Consider the following 27867-nt stretch of genomic DNA (forward strand, 5'->3'; position numbering starts at 1 on the left):
CTCAGGAAGATGGGGAAGGACGGGGAAGCCTGGCATGCTGCAGTCCATGGGGCCGCAAAGAGTCGGGCACGACTGAGCAACTGAACAACATCTCAAACTTTAAGTTGCTAAAACAGATCTCTTTATTTTATCCCTTTCCCATTAAAAAATAACAACGAACTCTCGCAGTCTTTACTCATCTGAGGAAAATGAATGGATGGTACCGCCATCCACCCTGCTTCTTAAGCTGACAACCTTGAAGGCCTCTCTGCTGCTCTCCTTTCTCATGTTCCCCCCTCCAGTCCATCAGCAAGTCCTGTACCATACAGCTCCCGAAGAGATCACAGATCTGTCACTGTCTCTTCAGTTCCACCCGCCCCTGCCCTAGACCATGTCTGGACCATCATCTGTCTTCTGGGTGCCAGTCGTGGCCTCCCTGCTTTCAGGGTGGCCTCCCTCCAGTTCTTGAGCAGCCAGAGGAGCCTCCCCCAGACACTGGGCAGAGCTCGGCACTTCCCTGTTTAAAAAACCTCGGATCCTTTCCAATCAGAATAAAACACAGACTCTGTTTACCTAGCCTCAGGACCAACACAGCCCCTCTGTGTATTCATCTAACCTCATCCCTTGTTCTGCTCCAGCCAAACAGGTCTGCCCTTTGTTGCACTCTGAGCCTGATTCTTCCTGAGGGCATTTGTGATTCTCTTCTGGAATGTTCTGCCACTCGCAATTTGCTTGGCTGGTTCTTGTCTGAGTTCTGAGCCTTTCCTAACCACTCAGTCTGAATTAGGACACTTGCCCCACTGTCCTGTCTCCGTCTTGTTTTGGGTTGTCATTGTTGCTGTCTGATGGCGTGTTATCTCTCGGGTATATTCACTACTCCACTCCCTCACCCCGCTTTACAGCCCGCTTTCTGAGACTGGGGTGCCGGAGCCTGTGTCCTTCATGGCACTGGTGTTTGCAGCGGTCCTCTAGATTTGCTGGCAGTTAGGAGCTCTGTTTCGAATAAATGAATGGGCTTTCGAGGCGCTGTCTCTTGCAGCGAAGAGTCCCATGTGTTCGGTGTGCTGCTGGCTGGAGGAGCTGCTCTCGGCTTCTCAGGGAGAGGCAGGCAGCTGTCATTTCAGGACACCTGCGATTAGGTTCTGGCTCTGCCACTTACTGGTTTTGAGGCCTTGAGCAACTCACTTATCTTTGCTAGATGTGTTCTGTCATTTATGGAGCAGAGATAACAATGCATATCTTACTGATGTTCATGATCGGTTGTTCCAGTCATGTCGAACTCTGCGACCCTATGGGCCATAGCCCACCAGGCTCCTCTGTCCATGGAATTCTCTAGGCAGAAATACTGGAGTGGGTTGCCATGCCCTCCGTCAGAATCGTCCCAACGCAGAGATTGAACCTATGTCTCTTAGGTCTCCTGCGTTGGCAGGCGGGGTCTTTCCCACTAACACCTAGCAGGCACCCGGCAGTGTGTGCCCCCAACCCTGTCTCACAGCAAAGCTGCCCCCCTGAATTCTGAAAGCCCATCACCTGCTCTGGGCCAGCTCCTAAACACCGGTGTCTGATGTAAAAACAGTATTTCTAGGGGATTTCTTGGCGGTCCAGTGGTCAGGACTCTGCGCTTTCACTGCTGAGGGCTCTAGTTTGATCCCTGATAGAGGAACTAAGATCCCACAAGCCACACAGCATGGCCAAAAGACAAACAAAAAACCGTATGTCTTACATGTAGTCATGTCATATACATGTTAAGCCAAAATTGTTAAAATTGCACAGATGAATTACTACTCCTGTTTCACTGTAGGAAGAGGGGAGAGGAGTCAGTCCCCGGGACATCACCTGATGACACGGGAGACGCCCTGTATAGTCTCAACTACGAAACCAGCTTTTGCCCTTTCTGTCTATTTTATGTGTTCATTTTTCTGCTCCCTTTCTTCTCTCTTCTCTGCACGAACCCTCAGCCTTCTTTTCTCTTGCTTTCCTCTTTGGCTTCTCTTGTGGATGCCGGAGGCCTCACTGCTGACTGACACTTGGGGTTGAGAACGCTGCCTACCCTCGTCCAGGTCATCAGAACAGCCAGTGAGACTCCACGAGGCTCCTGGTTTGTAATGTAATGTCATACAGGTCAAGGGTCTTGGAAAGATTCTGCCTGCGAGCAGGTTTGGGGGAGGAGGGCCACACAAAGTTGCTTCGGAATAGATTGGCTCGCTTGTGTTGTCCAGGCTCCGATATTCGGCAGATCTTTTTGTGAAATGTACCTTAAAGCAATACTTTCTGCCTTTTTTTCTTTTTTTTTAATTGTGAATCTGTAGAGTCTAATGGGGAAAAAAAAAAAAAACCCAGACCAGTAAAACGGTTACACCAGTAATATTTGTCTGGGTTAAGTGTGATACTGGGTGAGACCTTTGGCTTCCTACTTTTTCAGCCACCTGTGAAATACATCCCGTGTTTATTCTCATTTCTCAGAGATATGAAGAGCTAGCTTTAGCACATCCGTGAAACATACTTATCCTTGAGGTCACTGCTCCAGGCCTCTCAGCCCTGCCCTCGCCCCAGATCCCTTTCCACTTCAAGCTCCTGCCCCACAGCCTGGCTGCAAGGGGCTTCAGCGGGCTGGGTGCTGCTGGAGGACGGCCTGGGGGTCAGAGCAGCAGGGGCTCCTGGAAGACATTCCTCCCGCTTTCCCTCCTGGCGTTCCTTCCTTCTGGGCCCGAAGTGACGCTTTATCCCTGCCCTTTCTGATCTGGACAAGCAAATACAGAAGCAGATGGCAGATAACTGGTCTTGTTTGTTTTTGTTATTTTCCTCTCAATCGCCTGGCTCTGAAAGAATTTCCAGTGGTTTATAGCTTAGTGTAGTTTTCCCAGGTTGGGAGCATCCTCTAAGACAGTCCCACCTGGAGCAGCCAGGTTGTCCTGGCTGACGGCGCCCCCTGATGGCCCGTGGAGAGCGCGGCCACGGCGCCGCCTTCCTCTGTTCCCACTCTCACCGGGGTCTTCTCTCCCTACCCGCTTTTGATGCACTTTTGTTCCATCTTGCATTTTAGATAATTATGCATCAGCATAATATAATAAATAAACCCTCTTTATTATTATAAATAATAAACCCTCTCATCTCCTCTTCGGGTTTCTTATTGATTTCTCTGTTACCCCAAAAGCATCTTGTTTTTTGTCCCCATTCGCTCTTTTCATTGTATTTATGTATTTTTTTGGTTTACTTTTAATTTCTGAACAGAAATAAACAAAAAACCATGATACACAACGTTCAAGCTCTGTGTCACAGGTGGAAAGAAGCAGGGCTTGAGGCTGTTGTGTCCTGCCTTAGACAGGACAGAAATAAACCCACGAGACCCCAGTAGAGGGAACCAGGTAGGCCAGGGCCACTGGGGCTGCTGCTGGGGGAGCCATGGGGATCTTTTCTTTATGCTTTTGAATTAAAAGCTTTCCCCCATCATGGCTAAAAAGCATTTAGTGGCATGTCCTTATTAAGGCAAAAGGAAGCCCCAGATTTTGAAGTGAAATTAGGTGCCACAATAAAGACTCACTGTGGCCAACTTCTAGAGCTCTTGAGGTCCGTCAAGAGCTGCTTTCAGAGCCTTTCTTCTTTTTTTAATATTTATTTATTTGTTTGGCGGCACTGATCTTTGCTGTGGCACACAGGATCTTTCTGGTTGTGGCATGCAAGCTCTTAGTTGGGGCTTGTGGGATCTGGTTCCCTGACCAGGGATGGAACCCAGGCCCCCTGCTTTGGGAGCACAGAGTCTAGCCACTGGACCACCAGGGAAGTCCTCCCTTCAGAACCGTAACAGATTTTTGTTCCTCTTCTCAACCTCTTTCAACTAAATTTGCTTTGTCCACGGTATTAGAATTCAAAATAAATAAAACGCTTCTTCAATTTTATTTTACCTTATCAAGTACAAGCATTCTTGTGGGATTTTCTGCCACCTGGAAGAGGTGCTGATGCTCAGTGTCTCAGATACTTTGTGGATTCACCATGTCCAGCCTGAGAGGCTGGCTGAGGAGCCTGATTCCTCCTGGCTTTCCTTCTCCAGCTCTCCACATTTTTAGTGCTGTTTCAAATTCTACCCAGCCGACTTGCAAAACTCGCTTCTGGAATATAGCCCATTTACAAGCTGAATTTTTGTTTGTGTTTTTCAGCTCATAATCAGACTGTAGAGAAAGCAACATTGACATCTACGGATCTCTCATGGGTTATGCGTCATGAGTTTTATGCAACAAAGAATGACCCTGCTGAGATCTCATACTTAGCTCTCCAACCCTAATTCACTCTCTTTCAAAACCCTTCTTTTGCTTCTAGTAATGAAGGGGTAGAGAAGGCAATGGCACCCCACTCCAGTACTCTTGCCTGGAACATCCCATGGACAGAGGAGCCTGGTGGGCTGCAGTCCGTGGGGTCGCTAAGAGTCAGACACGACTGAGCGGCTTCACTTTCACTTTTCACTTTCATGCATTGGAGAAGGAAATGGCAACCCACTCCAGTGTTCTTGCCTGGATAATCCCAGGGACGGGGGAGCCTGGTGGGCTGCCGTCTATGGGTTCGCACAGAGTCGGACATGGCTGAAGCGACTTAGCAGCAATGAAGGGGAAGGAGTAAACAGAATTGGCCAACACCTCACCACAAAAAAAACCCCTCAAAGTACTGCTGAGGACAGCAGTCACGAGTCCACAAATCATTTATCCTGTCCCTCCCGTTTCCCCTCCCCGAGAGAATGCTGTACTTAGAGTGAAAAGTGAGGAGCACCATGGTTGCCAGTCTTTCTGGCGTTGTGAGTGCCTCACGTTATTTGATTTTGTGCTGTTAACTTTCCCAGAGGTGATGTCGTCTTTGGGGCAGGATTGTATAATTTCGAAGTTTGATGGAACCTCAAAGGTCATGTTGCTTTGTTTCCCACCTTACAGGGTCCTCCCTTCCAAAAATTTCCTAAAAGTTGGCCAGTTAGCCTTGGCCTAATTCTTAGAAAGTTCTTCTGTATGTTCAGCTGACATTTAAACTCATGGGAATTTCCACCATCAACCCCGAGTCAGCCATTTATAGAACCTATGACTCAGTTTTTTTCACTCTTCCATAAGAGCGCCTTTCAGCTACTGGGGGCCAGCCCTCAGCCTCCTGAGTCTTTCTGGGCTGAGCGTCTCTGGCATGTTGGGCTTTTTTCTTGATGATTTGGGGAGTTTTTACCCTTACGTCTTTGCTCTGAGTTGTCAAACTTCCCCTCACGTTGTCATTTTTCTTCAGGCTTTGTTTACAGTGGTGTTTACCATGCAGATTTGTGGGGGGTTTGTTTTGGTGTTTTGTTTGCTTGGTTGGTTTTTTCTTTTTTGGCCGTGCCACACAGCGTGTAGGATCTTAGTAACTCTACCAGGGATCAAACCTGCACCCCTGCATTGGAAGTGCTAAGTCTTAACCACCGGCCTGCCAGGGAAGTCCTGATCTTTTTTTTCTTAATGTAATAAAATGTATCAACTTTTTAAAAACAGCCTCTGGATTTTATATCCTTTGGATTTTGTTCCTGCTTAGAAAGACCTCACTCACTTTGAGGTTATCTTAAAAATATTTTCCGCATACTTTCTTCTTGTACTTTAATGGATTTGTTTTTAATGTTTAAATCTTTGATTCCTTCTGGAGTTTATTTTGATATAAGATGTGAGGTGGAGTTTCAAATTTATTTGTTTTTCCAGTGAGGTACCCAGTTACTCCAACACCATTTATTAAATGATTCATTTTCTCCCACTGATTTGAAATGCCTTATGTTAAATTCATGATATACTCTTGGACTTATTCCCAGGATTTTTCATATGTTTTGCTGCCAAGCAAGCCATCACCCTTCTTATACCCTTGTTATTAAAATTTTTAGCTGAAATGTAAAACTTTTAATATACTTCTTATAGTTCAGTGTTCAGCCTGTCATCTGGCCTGTCAGGATGGCCTGATTCTTGCTTCTTGCACCAGCAGCTTCTTGCTTTGTGCCATCTGCAGGTTAATGAGCATCTCTTTTATGTCGTTATCCAGGTCATTGATTAAAAGGGTGACAAAAATACTGATCAGTGTAGGGCTGTCCTTTGAACATCGGTGGAGGGCCCCTGTTCATTCTTTCCCGTATCAGAGATGCAACATGATATGTTAGAAAGACCTTGGGATTTTAGTATTTTTGCAAGACTTTATTTGTGTATCCCTTATTTTCATTGTTTCTCAAACTTTAATGTGCGTAGGAATGACCTGAGAATCTGGTTGACGTGCAGATTCTGACTCACTAGCTCTGGAGTTGGACCAAGATTCTGTACTTCTAGTAAGGCTCCAGTCCATGCTGGTGCTGCTGGTCCGTGGACTCACACTGTACAGGACGGAGACCAGGGTAAGTCCAGCAGGATGCTCTGGCTGCAGTATTTAAGGAGGCGCTTGCTCTGATTTGCTCAGGTGCCAGTCTTGCTCTTTACCGCATGGACCATAGCCTGCTGGGCTCACTTGTTGTTCAGTCTCACTACTGTTGAACTAATCTCTTCCTTTTCAAGCAAGTTCCCCTGGTGATTCTCAGACACACCAAAATTAGAAAAGAGATTTAGAAGTTCTGACTTTTGGAATTAATTTCTTAAATAAATCCTCTTGTGAGTTAGTGCTTACAACCGAGAACATCATGGAACCTTTAGCTTGTCTGATGTGCTGAGTCCCAAATACTGACAGCGGTTGCTCAGATAGTGCCAAACCATAGGTAAAAGAAGCCTCCTTGAATTTGGCAAAACCAGTCTTCACCCCTGTAATGATGACTCTCGTAACATGGACTCAAAACCAAGCTCTTACATGGCATTGAAAGCTTCATTGACAATGTGCTGCAGGCCAGTGCTTCTCAAATGTTAATGTGTGTGCGGATCTCCTGGGCATCTGGTTAAGATACAGCTTCTGATTTGGTGGGTGTGGAGTTCTGCCTCTTTCACAGGCTCCGAAGTGATGCTGAAGCTTCTGAGCTACGGCTGCAGAACCCAGAAACAGGGAGAGTTCTGACTGACCTCTAGCTAAGAAATCTTCCTAAAGGTATTGGTTAGGAATGTTCGGGGAAGTTCTTCATGGATTTTATTTCAGAAAGCAAGGAAGGAAGCTTCTGTTGTTTCCCCTTTCTGCTATGACAAACAGCGCTGCAAAGACTATGTTCATCACGCCCACTGTCTTGTGTGCATTATATGTTCTGTTGTCCATGATGCAGCCGCGTTATTCCACTTGATAAAGTCTTGAAAGGTATTTATCCTGAACTTTTTATATACTTAATGCAATATTATTTTTGTATCTTTAAGTTACATCTTGGTGGATATGGAAAGTATTTTCTCATCGCTAATGTTATTAACACCGAATAGATTTAAAGTACTTTGTTGCTTTTGTTCAGTTGCTAAGTGTGTCTGACTCTCTGCGACCCCATGGACTGCAGCACGCCAGGCTTCCCTGTCGTTCACTATCACCTGGAGTCTGCTCAGATTCATGTCCATTAAGTCAGTGATGGCATCCGACCATCTCATCCTCTGTCACCCCCTTCTCCTGCCCTCGATCTTTCCCATCCTCAGGGTCTTTTTCCAATGAGTTGGCTCTTAGCATCAGGTGGCCAAAGTATTGGAGCTTCAGCATCAGTCCTTCCAGTGAATATTCAGGACTGATTTCCTTTAGGATTGACTGGTTTGATTTCCTTGCTGTCTAAGGAACTCTCAAGAGTCTTCTCCAGCATCATAATTCAAAAGCATCAATTCTTTGGCTCAGCCTTTAAAATACATATATATGCATAAGATACATATATGAACGTGTGTGTGTGTGTGTGTGTGTGTGTGTGTAATGCTGCTTAGTTGCTAAGTTGTGTCCAGCTCTTTTGTGACTCCCCATAGGCTGTAGCATGCCAGGCTCCTCTGTGCATGAGGATTTGCAGGCAAGAATACTGGAGTGGGTTGCTGTATCCTTCTCCAGGGCATCTTCCTGATCCAGGGATCAAACCCGTGTCTTCTGCACTGGGAGACAGATTTTCTACCACTGAGCCATCAGGGAAGCACTCCCCCCCCCCCCCACACACACACACATAGAGAGAGAGTTTTTCTAGAATCCAGGTAGAATGTGCTCATCTCTTATGAATCAGCATCTTATGAAAAAAGAGGAAGTAAACTATTTATGTCTGATGTAAACCTGGTGCTTTCTATAATTAAGAGCTATTAGTTTAAACCAAACAGGACTGGAACTCCTGAAAAGGAAGAGCAGGGAAAGTTCAAGTCAGCTGCCATCTAACACTGCTTGCCGTGTGATTGCACTCACTTCACATGCTAGTAGGGCTATGCTTCAAGCTAGGCTTTAGTAGTATGTGAACCGAGAACTTCCAGATGCACTAGCTGGGTTTAGAAAAGGCAGAGGAACCAGAAATCAAATTGCCAACATTCATTGGATCATAGAGCAAGCAAGGGAATTCTAGAAAAACATCTACTTCTGTTTCATTGACTATGCTAAAGCCTTTGACTGTGGATCACAACAAACTGGAAAATGCTTAAAGAGGTGGGAATACCAGACCACCTTACCTGTCTCCTGAGAAGCCTGAATGCAGGTCAAAAAGCAATATTTAGAACCTTACATGGAACATGGACTGGTTCAAAATTGGGAAAAGATTATGTCAAGGCTGTATATTGTCACCCTGCTTATTTAATTTATATGCAGAGTACATCATGCAAAATGCCGGGCTGGATGAATCACAAGCTGGAATCAAGATTGCCAGGAGAAATATCAACAGTCTCAGATAGGCAGATGATAGCACTCTAATGGCAGAAAGTGATGAGAAACTAAAGAGCTTCATGCTGAGGGTGAACAGAAAGTGAAAAACCTGGCTTTAAACTCAGCATTCAAAAAACTAAGACCATGGCATCTGGTCCCATCACTTCATGGAAGTTAGAAAGAGAAAAAGTGGAAGCAGTGACAGATTTTATTTTCCTGAGCTCCAAAATCACTGCAGATGGTGACTGCAGCCATGAAATTAAAAGACACTTGCTCCTTGGAAGGAAAGCTTGTACAAACCTAGACAGTGTATTAAAAAGAAACAACATCCCTTTGCCAACAAAGGTCTGTCTAGTCAAAGCTATGGTTTTTCCAGTAGTCATGTATGGATGTGAGAGTTGGCCCATAGGAAGGCTGAGCGTCAAATAATTGATGCTTTCGAACTGTGGTGCTGGAGAAAACTCTAGAGAGTCCCTTGGACTGCAAGGAGATCAAGGCAGTCAATCCTAAAGAAAATCGACCCTGAATATTCATTGGAAGGACTGATCCTGAAGCTGAAGCTCTAGTCCTTTGGCCACCTGATGCAAAGAGCTGACTCCTTGGAAAAGACTGTAATGCTGGGAAAGATTAACAGCAAAAGGAGAAGGGGGCGACAGAAGATAAGATGGTTGGATGGCATCACCAACTCAATGGATATGAGTTTGAACAAACTCTGGGAGATGGTGAGGGACAGGAAGCCAGCACGTGCTGCAGCGCACGGGGTTACAAAGAGTCAGACATGACTCGGTGACTGAACAACAGCAGCGTTCTATGAGAACAAGACCTGAGACGCTGCACTGATCTGAATGATGTCCAGTGTTCTTACTTTCTCTCTGGTTACACGTTAGCCACCTTCACTCAAAAAACCCCCAGTTCCCCTAAATGGTGTTCGTATCTGGAATTCCATCACGGAGAAAACAGAGTGACTCACATCCAAAGTTTAGTCTACACTGACTCGGCTGTTTGACTAGGCTAGAAATTCTGTGATTTATAGGTGAGTCAGGTCATTCCATCCAGTAAAGGCCGTTCGAGAGGCTATTCTTCCTGATGCAGCGTTTTCGACTGTAGTCAGGTGGCTCTGTTAATGAAAAAACCAAACAAGAGGAGTGATTTCCCTCCCGAGCAGTATTAGATTATGGCGTTGTCAAGAGTCTTGCAATTGAATTACCTCTGTGTAATCCACCCCACCTTATCAGTTAAACTCCACTTGTAATGGACTGCTGGCTTCCGGGGACGCTGTGTGGATTACTTAAAACCTCTTGCTGTCTGGAAGTGACATGATCTGCGGCTTCGGGTGGCGTATTCCTTCCTCCCACGCTGGCTGGGCCAGGCTTGTGCTGGGAAAACATCCTGGAGCAGCCGCTGAGCTGAGGAGCGGGGGGGGTGTGGTCATTTCATCGCAGTGCCATCAGTATGTCCTCAGCTGGACCGGATCTGGTCAGGCCAGCGACGGCTCTGCTCCCTTGCGTCAACAGGTCACATGGTACCACCCACCCAAGGGAAGCAATGAATGAGAAATTCCCTTTGCCACGATGTTTGCCCAGATTAATGTATAATACTTAGTCTGGGAAGTCTTGGGCTGCTGAAGACTTTTGCGAAGAAATGCCTTTTAAGAAATTTCAAAAGTGATTTGCAGTTCATTGAGGATGGGGTATGGGGAATAAATGCTTTTTTAGGAACTCAGTGTCAACACAATAACAATGTTGAAGAATGCTTTTAGGACGCGTGGAGCCATAGAACTAAGAATCAGAAATCCTTGAGCTTTAACTCCTGTTTGCCTCTGACTGATAACTGACTGTATTTAGCCTTTTCTCGAGTCGGACTCTAAGAAAACCAACAGAGATGAACAGATAGCAGCGATAGTACATGTTTGCTGAATTACCAAAGCAAGCTGAGTGAGGGTTTGCAGTTGTATCAGGGTAAGTTCCAGCAGTAGACTGCAGTTTTTATTCCACAAAGATACTGTATCACACTGGGAGAGGAAACAAGGTTTATGAGCGTGATGGAAAATAAATCCCAGGCTTGTTATTGGTACAAATCAACATAGAAGCTCCCTAGGTTCTTCACTGGGGATTGGTTAACCAGCTCTCAGGAGCCCGGTGATTCGAGATGCCGGCCAACTCGAGCGTGCATGTCTTAAGGGAAGGACACCAGGAAGTGGCTGAGCACCTTCTTTCATAGAAGAATGAAGGTGAAACTTGCTCCTGGTACCCAGATAAGACCTGAAGGAAACCCAGGTGTTTGGTTTACTTTCAGACCTGGTAGACTTTTGTCTCGTTAGTCACTCAGTCATGTCCAACTCTTTGTGACCCCATGGACTGTAGCCCGCCAGGCTCCTCTGTCTGTGGAATTCCCCAGACAAGAATACTGGAGGAGGTAGCCATTCCCTTCTCCAGGGGATCTCCCTGACCCTGGGATTGAGCCTGGGTCTCCTGCATTGGCAGGCAGATTCTTTACTGTCTGAGCCACCAGGGAAGAATTGTAGAGCCATGTTTTAAAAAGTTACATTTTGGGTCTTCCCTGGTGGTCCAGTGGTTAAGACACGAGACTCCCACTGCAGAGGGCACAGGTTTGATCCACAGTCAGGGAACTAAGATCCTGCATGCTGCATGGTGTAGCAAAAAAAAAAAAAAAAAATAGGAAAAACAAAAAGTTGTATTTTGCTCTCTCAGGACCTAGAAGTGCATGGTGTAATAGTGTAGGAAGACAGCTAGGCATGAGGAATGTCCACTTGCCTTTATGACCCCAGATTTGACTTATAATGTGGTGTCATGTCACGGGGCCGTGTCATACACTGGAGATCAAAGAAGATTTAGAAAATAGCTAAGGACAGAGGCAGGACTCTGGTAAGGGGAGTGAGGAAGTGAGCAAATCTCTCCTCGATAAACAATGATAAACTGGACCAAGTTGTCAAAAACAGCCACTTAAGGCCTGCGGAAGTAGAACTCATGGCCAGCAGCAAATCGAGAAGCATTTATCCATAAGAAGCTGCTGGACTTTAGATAAGGACGGTGGGAGTTTCTGATGTTCTTGGTCTGGGACTACTCCCTGCCACCCCCACGTGGTTAATGTACCAGTTCCGGCTGCCGGAGGAAACCCGTTTCATTTGGAGCAGAAGAGGTTCTGTTTCTCTGACAAGAAAAACAGCCCACTGCCCTCGTCAGTGAAAGTTATGGTCTCAGTGGCAAGTGGACAGGCAGCTCTGGCTGCCTAAATAGCCGTCCCACTCGGGTCAGACAGCAAACCACAGTCGACTCAGAGCCTTAGCCGAGGTCCTGGAAACGACACAGCCACAGAAAGGCTCAAAAAGCTCTCCACGCATCCCTGACCAACTGGAAGCCGTGTACGCCCATAGGTAAGACTTGAAGGGCCCCAAGCTCTCCGCACAGCCCCGATCAGCTGGGCAGCTGAATGTACAGAAGAGATCCAGGAGGGTCCGACAGAAAGTCACACTGGGGGCAGACCCAAGCTGTGTGTTCTTAACCCTACACAGATCGACGTGCAGCACTTAGGAGCCTAGCTGGCCCCAGATGTGTGAGCATGACCTTTAACCAATCGTTGGCTGGTCACTAAACCCTGCAGACTCAGGGGCACCCCCTAGGAATTCAGGTCTAAAAACAGAAATGAGAATTAAAAGAAAAACATGCCCTGAGTAGACATACCATGGCTGCACACCATGAAGGAGACAGTCTGCTGATTTCCTCCAGAAAAATTACTCACAGGGAAGGGTGTCCATTTAATCAATATAAGCTATAAAATATGAACAGTAAGGTCTATTTGGTTAAAAAAGGAAAGCAAGAGAAGCACAGAAGTATCTGCTCAAAGGGTGGGGTACACAGAAGCACACACACACATTCACATACACATACACGTTTTTCCTTGGATTTTTAACAGTGAGCTTCCTTAGAGGTTTATAGGGATGTTTCTTTCACCTTGCTATATATTTTGAAAATAGGTATTTTTTCTATAGTGTAAATACTTTGTAAACACACACACACAAAAGTAACCTACAGCATAACACTAACTGTGATTTAGAATTGTGGGATTTGCTAAATCAAGTGCTTAGTTTATAAGCAGCACCTTACCTTCTACCTCCCACCTCCTGTGTTTCTCCTATTTTTTTTTTAACATGTCTAGTTAGTACATCAGAAAAATATTGGGCGCAAAGCTGATGAACTTATTCACATTTCTTCCATCCCATTCCTATGTTCTATTTTATGTTTCCTCTATATTAAAATAGGAAGCACAGTCCCAAGACTTTTCTACCTTTGACTTTATTGCTTGAAACATATGAACTGCTTGACTTAAATTTCTAAAAACAATCAGATCTTTCCCATTGAGATTGTTGTTTGTTATTTTAAAACTTGTATTACTTATAAATGTTTTGTATAGTGCTGTGTTTCTTAAAGGTAAGATGTTATTTTAAAAAAATCTAAAAAGTATATTGAGTTGTAAATTATTCTCAGTTGGATTAGGAAATTGCCAGTAGAGGAGACAGACTGAAGTGGTTGCTCAAGCCCTCCCACAGATGATAATTAGCAAATCTGGACAAAATAAAAGAAACTACTAAAAGCACCCAAAAGCAGAAGCTAGAGGAGAAAAAAGTTGTAATTGGAAGGAGTAGGACTTGCAGACTTGTGGGTTTTTTTGCCTAACGGTATGCTTCAGTCCCCACGGTGGCTGCAGTGGAAACGACGGGGGAAGACTGAAACCCGACAAGGCAGAGGTGGCAGAGGTGACAGAGGAGGAGGTCAGGAATGGAGAGCAGGGGAAATCCTGGAAGCAAGAGAGAGCTGCAGAAAGGGTGAGGCCCAGTGGCTGAGTGAAAACTCTGCCCAGATCCCTGGTTGACTGTTGCATCAGTCAAGATTCTCCAGAGAAACAGAACCAATAGAAGATCAGTAGGTAGGTAGGTAGAGATAGATTACAGGAGTTGACTCACATGATTATGAAAGTGGAGAAGACCCACTATCTGCAGCCTGCAGTTGGAGACCCAGGGAAGCTGGTGGTGTAATTCAGTCTCAATCCAGAGGGCTGAGAATTAGAAGGCTGATGATACAAGTCCCAGATTGAGTCTAAGAACCCAAAACCCAGGGATGCCGATGTCCGGTAGCTGGACAAGACGCTCTAGCAAAGAGAAAGAACAAATTTGCCCTTTTCCCACCTTTTTGTTCTATTTAAGGCCCTCAGTGGATTGAATAATAACCACCCACACTGGGGAGGGCCACCTGCTTTACTCAGTTCACCAATTTAAATGCTCCTCTCTTCCAGAAACACCCTCAGACACACCCAGAAATAACGTTTCACCATCTAACTGGACACCTCCTAACCCAGCCAAGTTGACATGTGAAATTAACCATTAAAACTGTTAAACTCTAAATGTGCAGGAGAGACCCAGGGACCCAGGAAAAACAACAAACAGGGAGCAGCCAGAGAGAAACTAGTCCTTGAAAGATAAACCTATACTAGCTGAGATCTGTAAGTTTGATGGCTTTTTTTTTTTTTTTTTTTAACTGAGTTAATTCCTAATCTGTACATAGTTTAGGCAGGAGAAAGCTGGAGCCTTACTTGCTTGGGGTGTCAGAAGACAGACCTTGAGGCTGACAGAACAGCTAGAAAATTAGAGGGAAATTATAAAAACAAAAATCCCAGAAAGTGTGAGCCCTTAATCTGAGTATAAGGGTCCCAGATCTTTGGCTGTCTGCCAAATTACACAGGTGCAGGGGAGCCCCCAGGGAGCCAGTCTAAAAAAGTAGTAGTTAGAAGCTGTAAGAACTGAGTGAATTTATCAGCTGCTGCATACTCAGGACCCCACTCCAGTACTCTTGCCTGGAGAATCCCATGGATGGAGGAGCCTGGTGAGCTGCATTCCATGGGGTCACAAAGAGTCAGACACGACTGAGTGACTTCACTTTCACTTTTCACTTTCATGCATTGGAGAAGGAAATGGCAACCCACTCCAGTGTTCTTGCCTGGAGAATCCCAGGGACAGGGGAGCCTGGTTGGCTGCCATCTCTGGGGTCTCACAGAGTCGGACACGACTGAAGTGACTTAGCAGCAGCAGCAACAGCAGCATACTCAGGAAAGACCAACTTGTAGTTTGAATCTAGGCAAGTTAACTGCCTACTACAGTTAAAAAAAAAAACAAAAACCTTAGAAGGGCACAGCAGAGTTCAAAGTTGCCACAACACCTTATATACAATATCTGGTTTTCAACCTGCAATTACTAGACATATAAACAGGTAAGTGTAACTCATACTCAGGAAAAAAGAAAAAACCCTCAATAGAAACTGGTTCTGAGTGTCTTAGTGGGTACACATGTTGGATTTTTTAGACCAAGTCTTCAAAGCAGCTGTTATACAAATGACCAAAGTGTTACAGCAAAATATGATCAGAAGTAAAGGAAAAATAAGTGAACAGATAGAGAAGTTGCGGCAAAGAAATGGAGCTAGACCCAACAGGCTACAACTGAGGGTTCACATGCTGCAACTAAAGATCCCACATGCCGCAACCTGGCTCAGCCTAGTTTAAAAATGATCTATAGATTTAATACAATTTCAGGAAAATTTCTGCTTTATTTTTGTTGCTGAAATCGTCAAGTCCATTCTAAAATGTGTATAGAAATGCAAGAGAACTAGAATAGGCTGTTTTAAAAAACAGTTTTTAAAAGAACCACAAAATGAGAGAATTTGACTTGCTTGTAGTCCCGTAAAGTTACAGTGATAGAAAAAGAACAGATATATGAATAAATGAGACAGAATAGTCCAGAAACAAGCCCACACACATGCAGATCCAAGCGCACAGACAGCTGATTTTCAGCAGCAGTGTCAAGGGAATGCGATGGGAAAAGGAAAGTCTTTTCAAGAAATGGTGCAGGACCAACTGAATTTCTGTATGGGAGAAGATGGACACTAGCCCTTACTTTAATCTCCTGTGCAAAAAATAACTCAAAGTGGATCATGGGCCTAAAAGTAAGAATTAAAACTATAAAGCTTCTGGAAGAAAAATAAGAGAAAATAGGCGTTGTGACTTTGGGGCATGAAAAGATTTTCTAAATACAATGCAAAAAGCACAGATCATAAAATACATGAGTGCTAAAGTGGATTTTACCGAAATTTAAAATGCTGGTGTTTGAGAGTACAGTTGAGAAAAAGCAGGCCATGGTATGGGAGAAAATGGATGTAATCTGTGTATCTGACAAGGACGATAAAGAGGTCTTATGATTCAATGGCAAGATGTTAATTCCATTTTTAAAATGGGCAAAAAGATGTGAATGAGTACTCTACAAAAAAAGATACACTAATGGCCAGAAGTTAATAATATCTTCCATAATTAGTCATCAGGGAAAAGCAGTTTTCAGCCACAGTGAATTACCATGTACACCCACTAGCACAGTTAAAATTTAAAAGACCAATAATACCAAGTGCTGGCAGGTCTGTGGGGCCAGTGGGGGGTGGTGGGGGGAGGTGGTGGGACTCCATGGGATTGCAAAGAGTCGGACATGACTGAAGCAACTGAACACATACACACACACACACACACACACACACACACACACACACACACACTTACCATAGGACCCAGTAATTCCATTCGTAGAGTTTAACCTTAGAGAAAGGAAAACAAAAGTACACACAGAGACGTCTCTGTAAATATTCATAGCAGCTTAAGTCATCGCAGCCAGAGACTGGAAACAATCCATGTGTCCATCAACAGGTGAAGGGATGAACAAATTATGGTACAGCAGCACAATAAAATATTACTCAGCAATACAAAGGAACTGCTGATAACACACCACAAGAAGAAAACCAGTAGCAAAGAGGTGCATATTGTATGATTCTACTTATATAAAAATCGGGAAGATGCAAACCAGTATATAGTAACCAGGAGGCAGATCGGTGGTTGCCTGGGGCCTGGAGGAGGGGGGGGTACCGATTGCAAAAAGGCACAAAGGGACTTTTAGGGTGATGGAGATGTTCTTTATCTTGATTGCGGTGGTGGTTGCTGCTAAGTCGCTTCAGTCGTGTCTGACTCTGTGTGACTCCATAGACGGCAGCCCACCAGGCTCCCCCGTCCCTGGGATTCTCCAGGCAAGAACACTGGAGTGGGCTGCCATTTCCTTCTCCAATGCATGAAAGTGAAAAGTGAAAGTGAAGTCGCTCAGTCGTGTCCAACTCCTAGCGACCCCATGGACTGCAGCCTACCAGGCTCCTCTGTCCATGGGATTTTTCAGGCAAGAGTACTGGAGTGGGGTGCCATGGCCTTCTCTGCGGTGGTGGTTACACCATGTTTATTGTATGTAAGCTTTATGTTTATTGTGTATAAATTATATCCCCCAATAAAAGTTGGTCTTGAAAAAACCTTCCCACTATTTAGAAAAGGCTGGTCACCATTCCTCAACTCGAGGCTGCTGCAGCAGGCTGTTTATTCTCTTTTTTGGAACCTCTGTTTTGTTCGGATATCAGGTTCCTCCTTGTGGTCATGTTCTTCTAGGAAGACCGATCCTATCCCAAGTTCTGATAATTCAGCCTCATCTTGATGATTTTACTTCCACAACTACTTAGGAGGGTGCATGTGACTCGGTTCTGGCCAGTGGCAGATGAACAGAAGTGTCATGGGAGTGACTTTTAGAGATGACAGTGAAATGGGATAGATCATATCTCCTCCTCCCCTAACCCCACTGAAATGACAGTAAAGGATTTTTTTTAAGGTGTAAACTATGAGGATGAAGAGAAAGGCAGAGTAGGTAACAGTGGGCCAGAATTTTACTTATAAAATTATGAAAACTGAAAAGTAACTGCATACGTGATAAGGAACTTAGGTTTCAATGTCTCTGCTCTGAGTATTTGCAATGGAGGGAGGCTAATGAGAAGCAGGCCAGTTTTCAACCACAACTAGACAATGTTCTACAATAAGTTTTAGGAAGCTCTGACTGTGGGATATACTTTGGGGCTGAAAACAGAAATACTGGTTGAAAGTCTGAAACGTGGCAGTTAGCACCCAGGTCCCCATCCCACCCTTTCAGGTCACTACTGCTCTGCCATTCCTGCCAGACATGGGAAGTTTAGTATCTGGAGAAATTGAAACAGAGAGAATATGTGTGTGAAAGTCGAGTCTGGGGGAAAGTGACGTGAAAGTGAAAGTAGCTCAGTCGTGTCCGACTCTCTGCGACCCCACAGTCCGTGGAATTCTCTAGGCCAGAATACTGGAGTGGGGTAGCCTTTCCCTCCTCCGGGGATCTTCCCAACCCAGGGATTGAATCCAGGTCTCGTGCATTGCAGGCGGATTCTTTACCATCACTAAGTGGTGTCCCACTCTGCCACCCCATGAACTGCAGCACGCCAGGCTCCTCTGTTCTCCACTGTGTTCCAGAGTTTGCTCAGATTCATGTCCATTGAGTTGGTGATGCTATCTAACCACCTCGTCCTCTGCCTCCCTCCTCTCCTTTTTGCCTTCAGTCTTTCCCAGCATCAGAGTTTTTCCATTGAGTCGGCTTTTCACATCAGGTGGCCAAAGTATTGGAGCTTCAGCATCAGTCCTTTAAAATAATATTCACGGTTGATTTCCTTTAGGATTAACTAGTTTGATCTCCTTGCAGTCCAAGGGACTCTCAAGAGTCTTTGCTAGCACCACAGTTCAAAAGCATCAATTCTTTGGCACTCAGCCTTCTTTATGGTCCAACTCTCACATCTGTACATGACTACTGGAAAAACCAGTAATTTAACCAGAATTTAAACATCTCCAGATATTTAAAGAAAGCCTGCTCCTCAAAAATCAAATTCCTCAAAGAGGTATTGCATCGAGTAAATAAGAACAGGATGCTGTATAAGCAGACTATTTAGGAATGCTCTCAAGGATTAAAACTATCACTAAGTGAAGTTGTAAGTTGAAGGTGAGGAAATCTGGAAAGTAACACAGTCCAAGAGGTAGACAATAAGACAGAAAAAATTAGAAAATTAAAGAATATCTAGAAAGCCCAATAGCTGGCTAACAGGTTCTAGAAAGAGAAGATGGACAGGACACTGTTGCAGAAATAATGCAAGATTTTCTCAAAAGTCATGGTTTTTAGAATGAATAAAACCCTCAACAAACTACATTATTGTGAAATTTGAGGACATTGGCAGCAGATTTAAAATCTTCTGTAGAGAAAGGTCATATAAAAAGGATCTAAAACAAGTAGCATCAAGCTGCTTAACAGCAGCACTAGAAAGCAAAAGGCAATAAATCAGTGCCATCTAAAGCCTGATGGAAGTCTTTCCAACCTGTGATTCTGTGCTCAACCACACTGTCAGTCGAGAGTGAAAGGAAAATATTCTCAGAAATGTAAAGTCTCAAAACACTTACTTGCTGTCTGCCTTTTCTCAGAACACCTAGAGGATGTGATCTTTCAAAACTAGAGAGTAAAGTAGGAAAGAGAAAGACCTGGAATTCAGGGAAAAAAGGAATACGACGCAGGCTATGTGAGGAACCCTCAGGGTATTGGTGAGGAAAAGTCCCAGGGTGACAGCTTTGCAACTGGCCCAGGTCAGACTGACCCTAGGTTCCAGGAGGTGTGTCTTATAGGGTAAGTGGGACTCAGAGACTATGTGTAGTATATCATGTGATTGATTATATTGAGAGGAATCTTAAGAGTTCTGTTTGAGAATTAAAAAAAAAAAAAAAGCAATCTCCTCCAAATGTTGAAGTTATATAAGAAAAAATATATAATCATAGCATACGACATGACTGAACAGGATAAAATATCAGAACAATAGTCATAATCATGTAAGTACTAAATATTGATTTATTAATATACCACCATGTAACTGTTGTAGGGGATGAAGGAAGGGTGATGTGTGTGTCTTTCTTTGCGTGGTGTCAGAGAGCTAAATTTTAATCTCGTGTAGGAGGGACTCAGTAGATATTGTCTGAAATTGGAAAACTTAGATAGATATAAACTTTATATAGAATACTTGTATCTATCTTTAGAAATAGAAAGTTGAAAGTAAACACCAGAAGAATTGAAAAGGGAGTGTCTCTGGAAAGTGAAGAGGGATTAAAGGAGGAAACGGTTTTGTTAATTAAGCTTTGTAGCACCATTTGATCTTTTCAATAATGTACACCTGTTAGTCTAGCAGCGTTAGTCCCTCAGTCGTATCCGACTCTCTGCAACCCCACACTGTAACCCACCAGGCTCTTCTGTCCATAGGATTCTCCAGGCAGGAATACTGGAGTGGGCTGCCACTCCCTTCTCCAGAGGATCCTCCAGACCAAGAGACTGAACCCAGGTCTCCTGTATTGCAGGCAGATTCTTTACCATCTGAGCTATTTTGATACAAATAAAAATTAAATTAACAAAGAGACCTAAGAAAGGAAGTCCTTATTTTCTGCCTCTGGCTGTTGGTGTGTGATGGCTACTGAGGATGCGATCACAGCAGTTGACAGCTGTTGTCTACCCACGAGGAAGCAAAATGAGCTATTGTGCTGTAAATGACAAAAGGCTTGACTCTTTCCCTTTACGTCCCTATTTTCAGAGTAAGTTAGTTCCCTAGCTGCCTTCAGAGTTGTTCTGTGTGTTGTGAACTCAGAGGTTTCTGTTTATTGGATGTTTTTCAGTCTGTTGCCATCGTCGTTCATTTGGGTGCTCAGACGTCACCTCTTTGGTTGCCGTGGTCTCGTTCACAGTGGCTTCCGAGTCGTTGGCTGTGACCCCACAATATCAAGGAAGATATGATATCTTCCTTTCTGGCATGACAAGATTTTCTAGGCTCATTTTGTGCTTTTTCTGTCCCATACTTAGAATCAGTTACTTTCCTTTGAATGAGAAATGGTATTTAGAGACCGAAGTCTGTATGACTGCTACTGAGATGATTCTTCCAATGGTCAGAACTAAACAATACTTTTTGTTTCCTTTATGAGTAATCATGATTTCATATTGGTAGTTTCAACTGAAGTTACAATTTTCAGAGGTTTTAAATTTATTTGTCCTTTATTGCGTTTATTTTATTCTGAAAAACTTAAGTAATATTAACATGATTACTCATCCTACACTGTATGTAGTAGTTTTAAAGTAATACTGTGTTGTTATTAACAATATGAATGTGAAAGTCGCTCAATCGTGTCCGACTCTGCGACCCCGTGGACTGTAGCCCGCCAGGCTCCTTCTGTCCATGAAATTCTCCAGGCCAGAATACTGGAGTGGGTAGCCGTTCCCTTCTCCAGGGGATCTTCCCAACATACGGACTGAACCTCTCACGCATTGCAGGCGGATTCTTTACCATCTGAGCCACCAGGGAAGCCCAATTAACAATATGGTGGTTTTTCATTACAGGTTAAGGTTTCTTTACAGTTCTTTTTGCTGTTTAGTCTATATCCCACTTGGAATAAGACTGGTTTCCTTGGCTTATATGAACCAAGAACTGGTCCCTCAGCTGGGGAGGGCTCTTCCCGTGGGACCTGACTCCACATTTGTTTTTACCTCTTTTTGTTCAATTATAAAGGATCTGTTGACTTTCCAGTGTGAAATACGAGAACCTAATGTATAGCACTTTATGTCCTTTCTTCTTCCTTCCTCCTGCATTTGGAAAGTGTTGAATATATTTTCAGGGGTTTTTTGTTGTTGCTAACATTTATAACTTGAAATGTTTCGGTTATGCTTTTCACTAATGGCATTACCTTTAGTTAGTTTTTTTCCCTCCCACTTTGAAGTTGAAAAAACATAAATAACTTTTGTCATTATATAAACATTGTGACTATAGCCCCACAACTCTCAGTACTTGCAGTGCTAAGATTCAGTTCAGTTCAGCTCAGTCACTCAGTCGTGTCCAACTCTTTGTGACCCCATGAATTGCAGCACACCAGGCCTCCCTGTCCATCACCAACTCCCGGAGTTCACTCAGACTCATGTCCATCGAGTCAGTGATGCCATCCAGCCATCTCATCCTCTGTCATCCCCTTCTCTTCCTGCCCCCAATCCCTCCCAGCATCAGAGTCTTTTCCAATGAGTCAACTCTTCGCATGAGGTGGCCAAAGTACTGGAGTTTCAGCTTTAGCATCATTCCTTCCAAAGAAATCCCAGGGCTGATCTCCTTCAGAATGGACTGGTTGGATGTCCTTGCAGTCCAAGGGACTCTCAAGAGTCTTCTCCAACACCACAGTTGAAAAAGCAGCAATTTTTCGGCGCTCAGCCTTCTTTACAGTCCAACTCTCACGTCCATACATGACCACAGGGAAAACCATAGCCTTGACTAGACGGACCTTTGTTGGCAAAGTAATGTTTCTGCTTTTGAATATGCTATCTAGGTTGGACATAACTTTCCTTCCAAGGAGTAAGCGTCTTTTAATTTCATGGTTGCAGTCACCATCTGCAGTGATTTTGGAGCCCAAAAAAATAAAGTCTGACACTGTTTCCACTGTTTCCCCATCTGTTTCCCAAGAAGTGATGGAACCAGATGCCATGATCTTCATTTTCTGAATGTTGAACTTTAAGCCAACTTTTTCACTCTCCACTTTCACTTTCATCAAGAGGCTTTTGAGTTCCTCTTCACTTTCTGCCATAAGGGTGGTGTCATCTGCATATCTGAGGTTATTGATATTTCTCCTGGCAATCTTGATTCCAGCTTGTGCTTCTTCCAGCCCAGCGTTTCTCATGATGTATTCTACATGTAAATTAAATAAGCAGGGTGACAATATACAGCCTTGACGTACTCCTTTTCCTATTTGGAACCAGTCTGTTGTTCCATGTCCAGTTCTAACTGTTGCTTCCTGACCTGCATACAGATTTCTTAAGAGGCAGATCAGATGGTCTGGTATTCCCATCTCTTTCAGAATTTCCCACAATTTATTGTGATCCACACAGTCAAAGGCTTTGGCATAGTCAATAAAGCAGAAATAGATGTTTTTCTGGAACTCTCTTGCTTTTTCCATGATCCAGCAGATGTTGGCAATTTGATCTCTGGTTCCTCTGCCTTTTCTAAAACCAGCTTGAACATCAGGAAGTTCACGGTTCACATACTGCTGAAGCCTGGCTTGGAGAATTTTGAGCATTACTTTACTAGCATGTGAGATGAGTGCAATTGTGTGGTAGTTTGAGCATTCTTTGGCATTGCCTTTCTTTGGGATTGGAATGAAAACTGACCTTTTCCAGTCCTGTGGCCACTGCTGAGTTTTCCAAATTTGCTGGCGTATTGAGTGCAGCACTTTCACAGCATCGTCTTTCAGGATTTGAAGTAGCTCAACTGGAATTCCATCACCTCCACTAGCTTTGTTTGTAGTGATGCTTTCTAAGGCCCACTTGACTTCACATTCCAGGATGTCTGGCTCTAGGTCAGTGATCACACCATCGTGATTATCTGGGTCATGAAGATCTTTTTTGTACAGTTCTGTGTATTCTTGCCACCTCTTCTTGACATCTTCTGCTTCTGTTAGGTCCATACCATTTCTGTCCTTTATCAAGCCCATCTTTGCATGAAATGTTCCCTTGGTATGTCTAATTTTCTTGAAGAGATCTCTCGTCTTTCCCATTCTGTTGTTTCCCTCTATTTCTTTGCATTGATCACTGAGGAAGGCTTTCTTATCTCTTCTTGCTATTCTTTGGAACTCTGCATTCAGATGCTTATATCTTTCCTTTTCTCCTTTGCTTTTCACTTCTCTTCTTTTCACAGCCATTTGTAAGGCCTCCCCAGACAGCCATTTTGCTTTTTTACATTTCTTTTCCATGGGAATGGTCTTGATCCCTGTCTCCTATACAATGTCACGAACCTCATTCCATAGCTCATCAGGCACTCTCTCAGATCTAGGCCCTTAAATCTATTTCTCACTTCCACTGTATAATCATAAGGGATTTGATTTAGGTCATACCTGAATGGTTTAGTGCTTTTTCCTATTTTCTTCAATTTAAGTCTGAATTTGGTAATAAGGAGTTCATGATCTGAGCCACAGTTAGCTCCTGGTCTTGTTTTTGTTGACTGTATAGAGCTTCTCCATCTTTGGCTGCAAATAATATAATCAATCTGATTTCAGTGTTGACCATCTGGTGATGTCCATTTTCTTTATTCAAGGGAGAATGCTTCTAGGATAAAGATCACAAGGCTTCTTATTCATTAATTTTATCAGTTACTTAAGAGTTGACTCATTGGAATAGACCCTGATGGTGGGAGGGATTGGGGGCAGGAGGAGAAGGGGACGATCGAGGATGAGATGGCTGGATGGCATCACTGACTCGATGGACGTGAGTCTGAGTGAACTCCGGGAGTTGGTGATGGACAGGGAGGCCTGGCGTGCTGCGATTTGTGGCGTTGCGAAGAGTCGGACACGACTGAGCGACTGAACTGAACTAAGATGATGTCATACTTTGCCTCATGTTTGGATTGTTTCTTTATTATGGTTTTTACCCCAGAATTTCTCCTTGCTTTCCTTTTTTTCTTGTTGGCAGTATAAAATGCCTTTGTGATATCGTCAAGTTTCTCTGACCTCTCACTTACACTGTTTATTGCATGGAGTTCTCCCCTTTATGCAGATATTTCTTGATTAGAGTCCTCTTTCTTCCTAATCAGGACCATTTGATGTTTGCGCCTACTAGACAGCTGTTAAAAGATTTCTAAAATTCCTGTCCCTGTGCATTTCCCAGCTTTTATCCCTGCCCCATTCTGGAAACTACTGTTAGTTTGTTGATTCTCCCAGAGTTACTTTATCCATATACTAGCAAATATACATGTATGATTCATTTCCCTCCTGCTTTCCATAAGTGTCAACATGGTATTTACTGTTCTGTACCGTTTTTACTTACCAGTTTATCTTGGAGATCTTATCATATCAATACAAAGAGAATGTCATCTTTTGCTTGTAAATGTTTGTTTATTCATTTGGCTGCACTGGGTCTTGGTTGCAGCGTATGGAATCTAGTTCCCTGACCAAGGATCAAACCCAGGCCCCTGCACTGGGGCACAGAGTCTCTGCCACTGGACCATCAGGGAAGTCCCTGTTGTCATTTGTTTTTATAGCCGCATAGTTGTCCATCCTAGAGATATATCACGATTTATTTAACTGATCCCCTGTTGATGGTAATTTTATGTTTTCCAGTCTACTTCTATTAGAAACAACATATACCTGTAGAATAAATCCCTGCATAGAAATGCTGAGTGAAAGAGTATATAAAGTAGGAAGTAAGTAAGTGTTAATTGCTCAGTCGTGTCTGACTCTTTGCGACCCCATGGACTGTAAACTGCCAGGCACCTCTGTCTATGGAATTCTCCAGGCAAGAATACTGGAATGGGTAGCTGTTCCCTTCTCCAGGGGATCTTCTTGACCCAGAAATCAAACCCCCAGGTCTCCTGCACTGCAGACAGATTCTTTACCCTCTGAGCCACCAGGGGAGCCTAAAGAGTATATATGTACTTGCCAAGTGGGTTGTTGTTGTTCAGTCACTTAATCATGCCTGACTCTTTGCAATACCATGGACTGCAGCATTCCAGGCTTCCCTGTCCTTCACTGTCTCCCACAGTTTGACCAAACTCATGTCCATTGAGTCGATGATGCCGTCCAACCATCTCATCCCTTCTTCTCCTGCCCTCAATCTTTCCCAGCATCGGGGTCAGCAAAGTGGGTGGAAATGACTAAAATGCTCTCCATAGGCGTGTATGGATTTGAGGGCACAGAGAAGTGCCCACTTCCCCCGCAGCCTTTCCTACACTGTTACAGGGGTGTGCGTGTGTGTCTTTCTGTCTATTTCTCTTTTTAGGGGATTAGGTTATTTACTAATCTGATAGGTAGAAGATGGCAGTTGTTCAATGATGATTCTACCCCTCTGAGGCTGACATAGAAAGATTACCCACTTTCACACAAACAATGAAAGGAACTCCAGTTCTCTTTACATTTAATAAGATGCAAGAAAATGCTAACAGATTAAGAAATTAACTACAGGACCTCACTAGAAAAAGTTCTGGCAACATGCCCAGCTCGCCTGGTGGCAAAGGGAGAGAATATTCTCATTTGTGACAGTGTTTAGAAAGGGGTAATTTAAATGCCCTCTAATCTGGGCTAGTGTTGTCCAATTAAGGTGTCTATTAGAATGAAAACACATGGGTTTTTTTTATACTTAGTATGGTGAAGCAGATTTTTTTCTCCCATTAAAATCTTCTCTTTAGATATATTTACATTGAATGATAAATGGTTAAGATTACAATTAAACAAACATGTCCTGTTTTCTTTGAGACTGCTGTGCTAGGAATTGGAGAGGTTCAAGTACGAGTAGGGCAGAATCCTTGTCCTTCAGATGCTCTGGGTGTGGGTTGACTCATTCCAGGAAGAAGCTGATGATGAGCGCTCTAAGAAGTGGAAGCAGTGTGGGCCTCCGCGAAGCGCAAAAGCTCACCCAGTGGCGGGAAGTCAGGAGACGAGGTGGTATTTCGGATGAAAAAATGAGCAGCAGTAGACACAGAGGCAAGGGAAGGTTTTTAATTGTCTCTTTATCTGGTTTGGGTCACAGGATGTGAAACATTCTCTCAGCATTTTGTGCGGTCTAAAGCAGCGAGTCATACTGGAATTTAGCACCAAAGTTTTATATCTAATTTAGGCAGTGTAACCTAGTTTAGAATACAGACCATCCTGGCTGCCACCCACTGGCTGTGTGACCTTCGGCAGGCTGTTTAACTTTTCTGCACCTCTGTTTTCTTCTGTATAAAAGGAAAATTATAATTGTTTGGGGGTAAAATTGGGGTATATAAGTCACATACTGCAGTGCCTGGCTCTTAGTGTTCTTTGCTAGTTATTATGTTGTACCCTTGCAAACAGATAACTTTTTCCTACTTGAAAGAGTATTTTTTGGTTATGAAATTAATCTGTGATCATATGTAGAAAAGCATCTTTAAATCCTTACCCGTAACCACCCCACCTGGACTAGCCAGGCATCTTGGCGCGTTGTCTCCGGGGCAGCCTTGCATGGCATCCGAGACCATGGGCCCTGGAGCCCACTTGCCGGGCTCACATTCTGGTCCCACCATTTACTCATCTCTCCACTCCTCTCTCAGTTTGCTTGTCTGTAAAACCTGGATAATAGTACTGCTCATAGAACAAGGATTGAGTAAGTTAATATACATAGAGCATTTAGAACAGGGTGTGGCAGAGTAAGTGCTGTGTCTGCTGTTACTCTTCCCTGTGTGTGTTTTGGCCAAGATTTAAAGAAATTCTATCAGCCTCTGAATAGAAAACACAAGCAAATATGAGTCCTCGTAGTGGAGCAGGCAATCAGGAAGTACAGTGGAGTAAGTAAGCACACACATACACACCATATACACACATACATATGCATGTACACACACACACCATATATGTACACACAGCATACACTCACATACACACATGCACACACATACCATACACACAGCATACCATATACACACACATACCGTACACACACGCATACCATATACACAGACATACCATACACACATGCACATATATGCACATACCACACACAAAACACACACACATCACTTGCACACACTGTACACACATGCATCCACATACTGTACACACATGCGCACACATACCCTACACACCGCATACCATATACACATACATACCCTACACACACGCACATATATGCACATACCACACATAACACACACACGTATCAGTTGCACACACTATACACACACGCATCCACATACTGTACACACATGCACACACATACCGTACACACATATACACACATGCACATATCCCATGCACAGTACACACATCCCATACACCCCCCCACACACACACACATGATTTGCATGACCTGGAGTAAAGGATGGCTGAGGAAAGGCAGGACAAGTAGAGGAAGGGAACTAAAGTAGTCACCACTTGCCAGGAAGAGATTATAGCTTAATTAGATGGAATCTTAGTTCTCCCTGTTGGAAAATCACTTCTTCCTGGGTGGGTGGGGGGGGGGGGAGGCAGGGAGTGAATAAATCCATGGTTTTAAACTCAAGGAGAAAAATAAGAATGTCTGTAGAGATCAGACTTGTGATTGCCATGGGGAGGAGGGGCGGGAGAGGGCTGGACTGAGAATTTGGGGTTGGTAGATGCAAACTATTACATTTAGAATGGAGAAGCAACATGGTCCTACCGTATAGCACAGGGAACTAT

General features: G+C 43.9%; 1 protein-coding gene across 3 annotated transcripts in view; it reads left to right on the top strand.

Moving 5' to 3' along the window:
- Positions 1 to 27867, top strand: part of PACS1 (phosphofurin acidic cluster sorting protein 1) — a 150223-nt gene that overhangs the window by 57422 nt on the left and 64934 nt on the right. The window contains exon 1 of one of the 3 annotated variants that reach the window (XM_070783165.1): positions 11976 to 12112. The exons of the other annotated variants lie outside the window; for them this stretch is intronic. The gene's annotated coding sequence lies outside the window, so the exon portion shown is untranslated. Of the gene's footprint in view, positions 1 to 11975; positions 12113 to 27867 lie in introns of those variants that run through there. 3 annotated transcript variants of the gene reach the window in all.

Source organism: Bos indicus, chromosome 29 (genome assembly GCF_029378745.1).
Source record: "Bos indicus isolate NIAB-ARS_2022 breed Sahiwal x Tharparkar chromosome 29, NIAB-ARS_B.indTharparkar_mat_pri_1.0, whole genome shotgun sequence".
NCBI lineage: Eukaryota > Metazoa > Chordata > Mammalia > Artiodactyla > Bovidae > Bos > Bos indicus.